We start from the raw sequence: 13,693 nt of genomic DNA, 5'->3' as shown, positions 1-13,693 counted from the left end.
TTACAAAGCAAACTGAACCATGGTTCATATTGCCTCATTTTTAAGACTCCTGATATTGTTAAAAAGGCACAGTTCAGGGATTAAGCGTATTAAATACAATTACTTTACAGGTTTCCTTTGATAAAGCAAATAGTTTACTTATGTAACCCACCAAACACCTCTCTATTCTGGTTTAAGATATTATTTCATTAGTGCTTAAAATATAAGGATTTTGTGGGAAATTATGCTACTTTCACTGTCAACATTCTTTCTATTCAATTGAATCAGCTGTCCACACTGGCTGGGTTTTTTTTCTTCTTCTACATATGTAACATGTTTCTTGGGCTTATAAAAGTGATATATATGTATAGTAGAACATCTGAAAACTACAGAAAAGAACAAGTAATAAAAAGTGCTTATAATCCCTCTGCCCAGAGATAATAAATTTTGACATTTTGGTATATTTCTTACTTTAATTGCCTATCTTTTTACAAGGCTTCCCATACATTCTTTAGAGCAATCATGGTTTCCAAAACCTCCCTTGTCAGCCCTCAAATTTATATCAGGAGAACAATACATTTTTCGTGGCCGAAGTGAGCTGAGGAGTTGAAACATCACGAGTGAGAGGAAAGAGAGAAAATAGAGCTCAGAATCTCCGTTTCAGTTATGAACTTATTACAGCAAGGAATTAAATGGCCCCCTTCGAAGTCATTACCAGAAGCCTCTCTTCCCATGAACTCATTATTACCTGATTCTCATCTTAAAGAAGAGAAGAATTATGAGAGTTAACTATTAATACTATTGTCACAGTCAGCACAATTCTTTTTTGTCTTGCATTTGGATAAAATGCCACCTCCCATTTTATTTTGTGGTACCAAGCTAACTCTTCATTACTTTCCCTGATTCTGAGCCCTCTGGGTAGCCTCTCCTTGCCACTCAAATCTTCTCCTACCCTAGTGACTATTTACGTCAGCCTTGGGCAGGCCAGGAGACATGAAATAATATGGATTGATGCTTGTCAAAAGAATAATTAAATACAAAATATTCTCAAGAGGAAGACTAATCTGAACTATGGAAAAATCGGCAGATTTTAAAAGTGTAACTCGAACATAGTTATACACACAGTAAAACGTCATTTATGAGATCCTGCTAAAACCATCTGAATAAACAGCACAATGTTATTTGTATAATTATAGTTAAATGTAAATAAAAGGTATATCAATGGAATCCATGTTTTCAAGAGGAATTAAAAAACAAGTTGTATAAGAAATATCATGGTAAATTTTACCATATTAAGCAAACTTACTTTGGTTGTCTTTACTTCTAAACTTGATAAGTCACCCAGTGATTTGTTGTTGGTGAGCTTCCCATCATTTGAAAAATTGGAGCACTGGATGAATTTTCAACTGCCAATGGGCACGGATATCAACAAATGCCAACTGGATCATGACAAATATTCAACAGTCTGCCAAAAAAAAAGAAAAATACGAACCAATATTTTTTAATTGGTTGTAATTTGCAAAAAAAAAAGAACCAATGTTTTGTATTTTTGAATATTTTTTAAATAAAAATTTGACATAAGAATGTCTTCAGAGGGGAGGGGGGTGGGGGAATGGGATAGGCTGGTGACGGGTAGTAAGGAGGGCACGTATTGCATGGTGCACTGGGTGTTATACGCAACTAATGAATCATCGAACTTTACATCAAAAACCAGGGATGTACTGTATGGTGAATAATATAATATAATTAAAAAACATTAAAAAATAGAATGTCTTATTTTAAGAACTCAATTTATTAGTAGATGATAGTGATTATTTGATGTTTTTATCTTATAATATCACTAAATCAAAAGTTGCCAATTCTATGTCAGTCTCTCATTTTTATTTCATTTTTTCAGAAAATTTACTGGTCTATGAATCCCAAAGTCTGGAAACCACTAGACTACCTGACTTCTATAATTTCTTTGAATTCTCACAGTACACCATTGCATATATCTAGATACTAAATGTAATGAGGATATAAATTTAATTTTTCTCTATAACTCAACACTATTAAAGTAGTCTTAACATTCCGTACAAGTTGTTTCCTAAATGGCCAACATGGGGTACATAAAAGGTACTCAACACCACTAATTATCAGGGAAATGCAAATTAAAACCACAATGAGATATCACTCAGACCTGTTAGGATGGCTTTCATAAAAATGATAAGAGATAAGTGCTGACAAGGATGTGGAGAACAGGGAACCCTTGTGCTATAAGTGGGAATGCAAACTGGTGCAGCCATTACAGAAAACAGTACGGAGGTCCCTCAAGAAATTAAAAATAGAGCTACATATGACCCATAAGTCCTACTTCTGGGTAAACACCCAAAAGAAATGCAGTCACTATCTCTAAGAGATAGCTGCACTCCCATGTACACTGCAGCATTATTCTCAATAGCTGAGATACAACAACAACCTAGTTGCACATCAATGGGTGAATGGATATAGATGTTACACACACAAAACACACACATAGAATGTTATTCAGCCAGGAGGAAGAAAGAAATCCTGCCATTTGCAACAACATGGATGTACCTAAAGGAAGGACATTGTGCTAAGTGAAATAAGTAAGACAGGGAAAGATCTGTATGACCTCGCTTATATGTGGGATCTAAGAATTAAAAAAAGTCAGGCTCATAGAAACAGAATAGAATGGTAGTTACCAGGGGTTGGGGTGTGGGGGAAAATATGCTGGTTAAAGAGTACGATTCTTTAGTTATAAGATGACTAAGTTCTGGGGATCTAATGTAAGCTTCGTGACTATAGTATATGATAACTGTGTTGTATACTTGAAATTTGCTAAGAGAGTAAATCTTAAGCATTCTTACCACACATACACAAAAGGTAACTATGTGAGGTTATGGATACATTAATTAACTTGATTGTGATGATCATTTCACAAAGTGTCTGTATATCAAATCATCACATTGTATACTGTGAATATAGAGGACAATTTTATCTGTCAATTATACCTCAATGAAGCTGGAAAAATACGGCTGTTTGCTTTCATAGGTAGTCAAAATTTTTATCTTGCAATCTCTTTTATCCCACTAATTTGTTTAAGAGGTTAACTGGATTAAAATTGGATTTTTAACTATTTTGTTCATTTTTTGTTTCTAACTTCAGAGACCACAACTCTGAAAAGTAATACATCCACTGATATAGCAGACTGCAAAACGCATTATTCTATTTAATTTTATGCTATGAGCTGAGCATTATCACATTTTAGAAGATGGGATTTAGAGAGGTTAAGTAGCTTCTGGATTTCAACTGTAGCTTTCCCCAGATGATTCTTATTCTGTCACACACATATACGATTCTATTAATTTAAACATTTTTTATCCATTCCATTGTGTTTAATTTTTACATAGTGATTTCAAATTATAATACAGACAAATTATGTCAATGTTTCATGAACTACTCATTGCAATTGTCTTTTGTTTCTATTTATATATTGTTTTCATTTGTTTTTGAGTACTCTTTGAATACAAAATTGATGCTTTCCCTTGTGGCTCATTTATCAACAAAATATTTTCAACAAAGTATATTACAGGACAATTAAAATTGTTATAATGCAATGCATCTTCTGATTCATAAGCAATATAAACTTAAAGAACTTACTCCTTTTCTTAATAGCTTTTGAATACCAAAATATTATAAATAACTACAATTGGGGTATGCATATATTTTAGCCCATTAACTTTGGTGTATTTTTATAGTCTAATAATCTAAATTCAGCTCTTTTCATGTTGATGAAATACAGTTTTTTATCTTCTTTATGAAATGATCCATTCTTCCAATTGTATAATCATCTCTTCCAGGAAGCCTGTTAAGGGCTTCTCTTCATTCTTGATACCCTTTCCCACTCTTCCAACACCCATTCCTGCTACCCTACATCCAAAATACATCCCAGACCAATCCTTTCCTTTCCATCTCCAATGCTACCATTCTGATGTAAGGAATAGTATCACTCACTCACATTAATGCACAGACTCCCTAACTTGTCTCCCCCATTTCCAGGCAATTCTTCACACTGAACCTAGACTCATCTTATTGTGATGTGTGTATTGTGATCCTGTGTCCTTTCTCTGTTTAAGTATCTACCATGGTTTCCCACTGTGCTCTTTACCAAATTTAATGTCCTTCAATTGCCTCAAGCCTCCATGCAATAGCCCCTCTTACTACTTCCAACTCTTCTGTTTTCCTCTTCTCCTTTCCCTCTAAACTCCAAACCACTGGGCTTTTGGTTCCTCCACCCGACCAAGCTCATTCTTGACTCAGCACCTTTGCCCATGGTGTTCCCTGTGTCTGGAAAGCTCTTCCTTTGGATCTTTATACTGGACTGGCTTTTTCTTATCATCCAGAGCTCAACTTCCTCAGAAAGGTCTTTTTAGAAACATCCCACCTAGTCCCTCTGTATAAAACTATGTTTTATTTTCTTATTGCTTTTCCTTTATCACTGTCTGCAATTCTTTTGCTTCTTGATCTATTTATTGGCTTCCTAATGGTTCCCCCCCACCCCAAGAGAATGAAAGCTCCATGAAAGCAGAGCCTTGTCTGCCTTATTCACCATTTTATCTTTCCTTAGTGCCTAAAATAGTCAGAGCCTTATTATGACTGTCATGGGCCAGAGGCACTTTTGTCTTCCTGGGCTTCTTTTATCATATATATATATGTGTATATATGTATATATATGTATATATATATAAAAGAGGTAAAAGACTTGTACTCCCAAAAACTATAAAATATTGATGAAAGAAACTGAAGACAACACAAACAAATGGAAAGATAGTCCATTCTCATGGGTTGGAAGAATAAATATTCTTAAAATGTGCATACTACCCAAAGCAATCTACACATTCAATGCAATCCCTATTAAAGTACCAATGTCATATTTCACAAAATTAGAATAATCCTAAAATTTGTATAGAATGACTGAAGACCCCAGATTGCCAAAGTAATCTTAAAAGAGAACAAAGCTGAAGGTATCACAATCCCAATTTAAAGATATTCTACAAAGCTGTAGTAATCAAAACTGTATGTCATTGGCACAGATATAGACACATAGGTCAAAGAAACAGGATAAAGAGTCCAGAAATAAATTCACACTTACATGGTCAATTGGTCTATGATATAGGATGTGATAATATACAACTGGGAAAAGGTAGTCTCCTCAACAAAAGGTGTTGGCAAAACTGGACAGCTACAAGTAAAAGAATGAAACTGGACCACTTTCTTACACCACATACAAAAATAAACTCAAAATGGATTAAAGATTTAAATGTGAGACCTGTAAACATAAAAGTCCTAGAAGAAAACACAGGCAGTAATCTCTTTGACATCAGCTGCGGAAACATTTTTCTAGCTATGCCTCCTTAGGCAAGGGAAACCAAAGCAAAATTAAACTATTGGGATTTCACCTAAATAAAAAGTTTTTGTACAGCAAAGGATATAATAAAACTAAAAGGCGACCTATTGAATGGGAGAGATATTTGCAAATGATTTATGTGATAAGAGGTTAATATTAAAAATATATAAAGAACTTACACAACTAAACACCAAAAAAACAAGGAATTCAATTCAAAATGGGCAGACAACATGAATACACATTTTTCTGAAGAAGACATGCAGGTGGTCAACAGACACACGAAAAGATGCTCAGCTTCACTAATCATCAGGGAGAAACGCAGATTAAAACCGCAGTGAGATATTATCTTATACCTGTCAGAATGGCTAGTATAAACAAGACAAAAAACAACAAGCGTTGGAGAGAATGTGGAGAAAAAGGAACCCTTATGTCCTATTAGCAGGAATGCAAATTGGTGCAGCACTGTGGAAAACAGTATGGATGTTCCTCAAAAAAAACAAAAATAGAAACACCATATGATATAGTAATTCCATTACTGGGTATTTGCCTAAAGAAAATGAAATCACTAATTCAAAAAATATATGCACGCCCTATATTTTTGCAGTATTATTTATCATAATCCTGCAAGATACAGAAGCAATCCTAGTGTTCACTGATAGAAGAATGGTTAAAACTTGTGATTTTAGTATGACCCTAAAGGATACCATTTTAAGTGAAATATGTCAGCCAGAGAAAGACAAATACCGTATGATTTCACTCTTATGTGGAATTTAAGAAACAAATCAACAAGGAAAAAAAGGACAAACAAACAGACTCTTAAATACAGGGAACAAACTGGTGGTTGTCAGAGAGAAGGTGTGTGTGTGTGGGATGGGTAGAATAGATAAAGGGAATTAACAATATACTTATCTTGATAAGCACTGAGAAATATACAGAATTGTAGAATCATTATATTATACACCTGAAACTTTTATTACAATGTATGTTAATTATACTTGAATAAAAAAAATAAAAATTTGAAACAAAAAGAATTAAATTGGCATGAGATAGATTAACAGGAGAAAATAAAATTTAATTATGTACAAGTGAGGAATCCACAGTCACATGAGAGAGTCCAAAGATAACCAGGCAAAATAAGATATATATGATATCCTAAACTAAGGAGAAGAAGGTAGAGGTCTGGGACTTCAAAGGAAAGCAAAGCAATTCACAAAAAGATGAACTGAACTGATTAATAATCATCATAAGTCCTGTATTTATAAACCAAGAGGGTAAAATCAGTGCATTTCCTTTTGTTTTCTCAACTCCTTCTCTGAAATTCAATGACAGTTACGGTCTGTGCCATATCATTTCACCTTTTATTACACACATCTACTATCTTTTATTGCTTTTGTGATTGTTTGAAGTGTTAGTCTTATCTCTGAGACTAGATTATAGAGTTCTTCAGGACTGGAATTTTATTGTATTCTTCCTTATTATGTTCCCAGAGTCTATGGCACAAGATACGTGATTAATATTTCCTGGTTATTTATCTGATTGTACTTTTAGGTTATTAAATACATAAAAAGTAGAGAAAAAGATAAACTTTAGTCGATATATGGTTGAGCACTGGCTCAAGACAGAAATGGCTTGAAAGGAGGTAGTGGGTATTCTGAAGCAGGTCTTCTCAGTCTTTTTAAGTCAGTCCTGGTACCATAGGAAATGGCCCCATTTGCACAGCACTTGGCTAAATGAATGAAGCTGCTTGAAGCCAGAGGTGACTCAGATCCCACCACCCATGTAGGAGATGAATGTCTCCATGCAACTGTACCATATTTTTGCTATTGGGGAGGAAAAACAATTCCCCCCTCTACCTTCTAGGTTCTTGGCTGAGACTCCTCTATAATAAAAGATAGATAAACAGGAGAAAAAACAAACAGAAGTTTAATAACATATATACCTTCTGTATACATGGGAGAGACCCAGAAAAAACTGAGTAAATCTTAAATGGCCCAAGCTACCACCTCCAATACCATCTCCCGTTAAAGACAAAAGAAGTGGACATGAGGGGTGGGGAGTCAGTTATCAGGCAAAGCACAGTTAAATAGGGTTAAGTAGTTATGCAAATTTAAGTCAGCTGCTTTCTCCATTGATAAGAGTTTCTAGAAATGTAGTCATTCTTCTTTTCCTGGTCCAGAGGGGGGGACACCCCTAGAAATGAAGATTTTCCTTATAAGTGTCAATATCTCTTACGAAAGGGAAACTTCGTTGTTTCTTAAAAATAATCAGCCTAAGATAAGCCTTATGACAAAGAGGCATACCTTGGAGTGGCAAATTCTGCTCCCCTGAAGTGGCAATAACTGCTGGAAAGCCTTCTCTGAGATCTGTTGTAATTGCTGATGTAGAATTATTAACTAATCTCCAGTAATATACTAGATATGTCTCCTATTGGCTGGTGAGAGCCATTTGCTAAATTGTTAGGAATTTTACCAGACCATTGTTAAATAGAGCCATTGTTAAAAATTAAATTATATAAAATTACAAATAAATTATATTAAAAATGAAGATAATAATTCTCAAAACCTCACATTTTACCATTTTACTATTGTACATTTCTCTTTCTCTCTTCCTTCCCCTCTCGCTCTCTCCCTCTCTCCCTCTATTCCTTCTTCCCTTCCTTCCTTCTTTCCTTCTTCCTCCCTTTCTCCCTTTCTCCCTCCCTTCCTTTTTCTCTTTCTCTTTCTTTCCTCCCTGCCTAGTGTGGAACCCAGTGTGGGGCCTGAACTCATGACCCTGAGATTGAGACCTGAGATAAAATCAAGAGTCAGACTCTTAACCAACTGAGCCACCTAGGCACCCCAGTTTCTTATATTTTATTGTTAACTATGTTTTTGAAGTTATTTATGCGTATTTTAGTGTACAATGGAAACAGTATAATGGTGTGCTCTACTCAGGCCCTCCCAACTCTGTGCTCAGTAATGTCAAATCGGTAGCTTGAAATTGGCCATGATGAAAGTATTTACCCCATGGAAATCAGAAAATGCTGGAAATCAGGGCTTTTTCTTTCTAAAGAAAGAAAAAAGCTGTTATGTTAAGTATCTATCATGACATTACTTTCTTTATCCCTCCTTCTTACACTGAAGGAGTTCAGAACAAGTCTCCCCAAAATATGGACCATTTTGAGCTGAAGCCAATCAAGACCCAGCAGACTCAGGAATAACTTTTACCTCTCCTTTAAACTACCTAAAATCTAAAAGAATTTAGATAGAGGCCTGGCACAGAAAGAAAGCTATTACCAAGAGATAACATTTTTATCTGAATGACCAATCTGTACGGCAGGACAAACATAATTACCATACATCTGCTCTCCTTATCATCCTGTAAATCATCTTCCTCCCCTTTAAAACCCCAGGTCCCTATCCCATTCCTTAACTCAAGATGGCACAGAAGCCTCAATTGCCCGGCTTGTCCTTGGGTCTCATACTCTTATGAGCCACCATACATACATAATTAAATTTGTTTTGTCTTGTTAATATTTTATGTTAATTTGATTATTAGACCTGCCAAAGAACCTAGAAAGATAGGATTAAAATTTTTTCCTCCCCAGTGCATGCACACACATGCGTGCATGCGAACGCACACACACACACACACACACACACACAAATACTCATAGCAGGTCTACATTGAGGACATTCTGAGGGGCTATGCAAATTGGTGGTGAACAAGAAATATTAGTAAATGTAGTAGGATCTATGACATTGGAGGGATCCTCTGGGCAAATGAGCAGAGGGGAAGAAAGCACCTTCAATTCAGCTTTAAATTTGGCTGCATTCCACTGCTGGAATATGTCTGATTCCTACCCCCAAATCTCTACACCTCTAACAAAACTGTTGTCCTTAGAACCCTGTTCGGTGACTAATCTGGTGAACTAATTTATGTTTAGTAGTTAACACTGCTTCAATGTATTATTTCTCTTAAATAATACATTTTCATGTCCATAAGACACTTCCATGTCCTACCTCCTGTGAACCAGTGAGAGGAAGCCTATTTAACTTCATATAAACCATATTGTGCTTTGTCTACTGATTTTAAAATATCTAGAAGTTTTGAGATTTTGTCATAAGGTCAATAATAGAAAGGAGTGATTGCTTACTCACAGTGAAATCAGGCAGTGAGGAGGGGCTATGAAGTAGTAGACCCACACATGAGGATGGGTCTTGCCACTAGCATTTCATTATGTGCACTAGTTTAATTACTTACCCTCTTTAGCTGTTATCTTTACCCTTATTTCATAGGTAAGAAAGCCAAGATTCCTAGAAATCAAGTGACTTGCTGAAGATCACAAGATGTTAATCCTAAATTACTACTGCCTTGTAACAATTCGCTTCATAACTTAGTGGCATAAAACAATCATGTTATTAGGTTCCCGGATTATGTGGACTTGATATGTGAGAAAGGTTCAGCTGGGCCATTCTGTCTTGGGGTCTCTTACGAGGCTGTGGTCAGATATCAGCTATATTCAAACACTTAGGGGCTGGAGCAGCTGAAAGCTAGTCTCCCTTTCTCTCTCAAGATATACTGATATCAAGATATTTGTCTATAGCTCTTTTCTCACTGGAACCATGGAGGGGCAGAAGAGAAGAAAAAGAAGGTTCCTGCTTTGCCAGAAACCCTTAAGAAAAAGCAAAGGAATTTTGCAAAGTTGAAGATCAAGCATCAAGAGAAAGAAGTTTGCTCAAAAGATGCTTCAAAAGGCAAGGAGGAAGCTTAATGATGAAAAAGCTAAGCTCTACCACAAGGAAGGGGTATAGAACTGAGATTTGAATGGCCAGGATGGCAAGAAAAGCTGGCAACTTCTATGTACCTGTGGAACCCAAATTGGATTAGTCATCAGAATCAGGTATCAATGGTGTGAGCCCAAAGGTTTGAAAGGTGTTGCAGCTTCTTCGCCTTTGCCAGATCTTCATAGCACCTTTGTCAAGCTCAACAATGCTTCAGTTAACATCCTAAGGATTGTGGAACCATATATATAGCATGGGGGTACCCAAGCCTGAAACCAGTGAATAAATTGACCTACCAGTGAATAAATTGATCTACAAGTGTGGTTATGGCAAAAGCAACAAGAAGCAAATTAGCTGACAGACGACACACTGATTGCTTGATCTCTTGGTAAATATGGCAGCATCCGCAGGGAGAAGGATCTGATTCAGATCTATACTGCTGGAAAACATTTCAAAGAGGCAAACAACCGATGGCCCTTTGAATTATCTTCTCCAAGACAGGGAATGGAGACGACGACCTCCAATTTTGTGGAAGGTAGAGATGCTAGCAACAGCAACAGAGAAGATTAGATCAATAGACTTATCGAAAGGATGAACTAAGATATCTACCATGATTATTTTTGTAATCTGGTCAGTTAATAAATGACTACTTTCAAGTTCAAAAAAAAGGTATCTATTTATCTACCTATCTAACCTACTTACCTATCTAGAGAGAGAGTCTCCATGTGAGCTAGTGTGGGCTTCCTCCTAGCATGGCGGCCTCAGGACAACTTGGATTGCTTACGCAGTGATTCAGATTTTTGACACAAGTGTCTTGCAAGCAAGGGGAGTTACATCACCTTTTCTGACCTAGCTTCTGAGTCACACAGTGCACATCTATCACATTCTTGGTTACAAGAAAGTCACAAATCCACCCATTTTCAACTAGAGGATAATTCAACTACATCTCTTGATGTGAGAATGGGAAGGTTCTAGAAGGACATGTGGGATGACAGATACTGCTGTGGTCATCCTTGAAAATACTATCTGACATAGATGGTTATGTGACCAATCCAGAATTTGAGCATGGGCTGTTTTGTGTCACACTCTGCTCACCCTGCTGCACCACATACCATTTTCAAGTCTCCATATATGTGTTCATGTAGTAATTGTCCAAGGAAGCAGGCTTCTCAGAAAAGAGTAAGTGAGGGGAAAAGAAGCGCACAGAAGAGTCACACCACCTTGCCTGCCAGCCACTGTCGTTCACCTCAGGGGGCCCCACAGCCGTGCCCACACCCTGCTGGCCACCAGCTCCAGGTTGCAGCACCCGCCGTCCCCGCCCACCATGCAGACGCAGGGCGCTGAGCCCCTGATCGCCAACCCCACAAGGAGCTGCAGTGCCTGGGGCAGATCCAGCACATCCTGCACTGAAGGTTCCAGAAGGATGAGTGCACTGGCACCAGCATGCTGTGGGTGTTCATGCAGGCGCACTACAGCCTGAGAGAAGAATTTCCTCTGTTGACAACAACACGTGTATTCTGAAAGGGTGTTTTGGAGGAGTTGTTGTGGTTTATCAAAGGATCAACAAATGCTAAGACACTCCCTGTCTTCCAAGGGAGTGAAAATCTGGGATGCCAATGCTTCCCGAGACTTCTTAGACAGCCTGGGATTCTCCAGTGGAGTAGAAGGGGATTTAGGTCCAGGTTATGGCTCTCAGTGGAGAGGCATTTGGGGGCAGAATACAAAGATAAGGATGCAGGTGATTCAGGTCAAGGAGTAGACCAACTGCAAAAGGTGTTTGGCACAAATGAAACCAAGCCCGAGGACAGAAGAATCATCCTGTGTGGTTGGAATCCAAAAGCTCTTCCTCTTCTGGCCCTACTTCCCTGCCTTCGCCTGAACTCCGTGGTGAGTGGTCCTGCCAGCTGTACCGGAGGGCAGGAGACATGGGCTTGGCTGTGCCCTTCAACTTGGCCTGCCGCACCCCACTCGCCTACGTGATCACACATATCACAGGCCTGAAGCCAGGCGACTTGGTACACACTCTGAAGATACACGTATTTACCTGAATCATGTTGAACCTCTGAAAATGCAGCTTCAGCAAGAAACAAGGCCTTTCCTGAAGCTCAAAATCCTTCAAAAAGTTGAGACGACCCATGACTTCGAGGCTGAAGACTTTCAGATCGAAGGGTACAATCCTCATCCAACTATTAAAATGGAAATGGCTGTTTCAAGTGCCTTTAAAGGAGGTGTTCGTAGGAGATTCAGTCTTTAGGGGTTGGACTGAATGCCCGGGGAAGGCTCATTTGCCCTAAAAGAAGAGGGAACTAGGTCAAAAATCTATTGGTGACTAGCAGTTACTATACATTAATTTTAAGGATGTTGCCTCTGGCAAACATAAACTTGAGAGTTCCCATGGTAACAAAAGGCCCTGAGTTTGGTTAGCTCACCAAGGATGTGTGTGAAATGCTGAGATTGGGAATAAAGTCAGAGAGTGAAAATTTATATCCGTTTAAAAACATGTACATGCATTTCAATCCCACATTTTTATGAAGGTCAGTGAATTTCTAGAATTACATATAAACTACTCCCTTAAATTTGAACAAGCTGAATAATACCAAATCGTCATAATAACATACAGTTGTGGTTATAAACACTTAAAGTTATATTTGCTTTATATATTGCTATAATAAAGGAGTGTTCTGCAAAAAAAAAAAAAAGACTAAATGATTCACATGGGTTAGTTATTAGAATTAAACTTTAATTACTCTTCCCTAAAGAACTCATAAAAACTTGATCTAATATGAAAAAGATAATTTTTCTTTTTGTTTGTTTCTTTTATGGATTTCCCTTCCATGGGTCTTCAGCTGTTTTACCTAGAGCTGTTCTGAGATCTTGTTTTCCTCATATTGATGATTTCATTGTTTGCAGAAAATTCTTAGTTTTTCCAATGCACTTGCTCAAGGTTCACCTTTAGTACTGCAAAGAAGGTATGTCTTCCTTGGATAGCACTTCGCAAAGTACCTACTACTAGTATTTATTAATGGAGAATTGAACCTTTCTCTATTTGCTTGCCCGTCCATTTTGGTTTATCTATGACCTGGTTTGACACTTCTGTTCTTCCTCCTTGCAAAGGGCAGGTTTTACAGTATGTGCCTTTATTGGGTAAAGTAACTTCCTGCTGGGAACCTAAACTGAACAAGAACCCTACTTAGCAAAAACTAAGAAGTCATGCCTCCTCCTGTTAATACCACTAACACCCTCCCGACACACACACATCATGACTACAGCTAAATGGCAGTTTTATAACTTCTTGCCTAAAGGTACGTGAGACACAAAATGCTGGTACCTCGTCTTAGAACATTTGTAATACCAAGTGAGGTACCGGAAGAGAAACTTAGATTTGGAGCCAGGCACAAGAATGAAAGAGTCTAAGATTGGCCAGTTACCAGAATAGAGACACTGCTAGGTAAGAGGAGGGGCCACAATTCACAAAATGATATTGGAGTTCAAAAGTCAACCCAGTCTCATTCACAGTGAGTAGGACCCAATGCCTATACCA

General features: G+C 37.5%; 2 pseudogenes; both read left to right on the top strand.

Annotated features, from left to right (window-relative positions):
• Window positions 1–1,059: 1,059 nt before the first annotated feature.
• LOC103658808 lies at window positions 1,060–10,752 on the top strand (annotated as a pseudogene).
• Window positions 10,753–10,904: 152 nt separating this feature from the next.
• On the top strand, window positions 10,905–12,406 carry LOC103658810 (annotated as a pseudogene).
• Window positions 12,407–13,693: the final 1,287 nt, after the last annotated feature.

The sequence above is a fragment of the Ursus maritimus genome, unplaced genomic scaffold (assembly GCF_017311325.1).
Source record: "Ursus maritimus isolate PB19 unplaced genomic scaffold, ASM1731132v1 scaffold_3, whole genome shotgun sequence".
Classification (NCBI taxonomy): Eukaryota; Metazoa; Chordata; class Mammalia; order Carnivora; family Ursidae; genus Ursus; species Ursus maritimus.
This window is presented reverse-complemented; position numbering and strand designations above follow the sequence as displayed.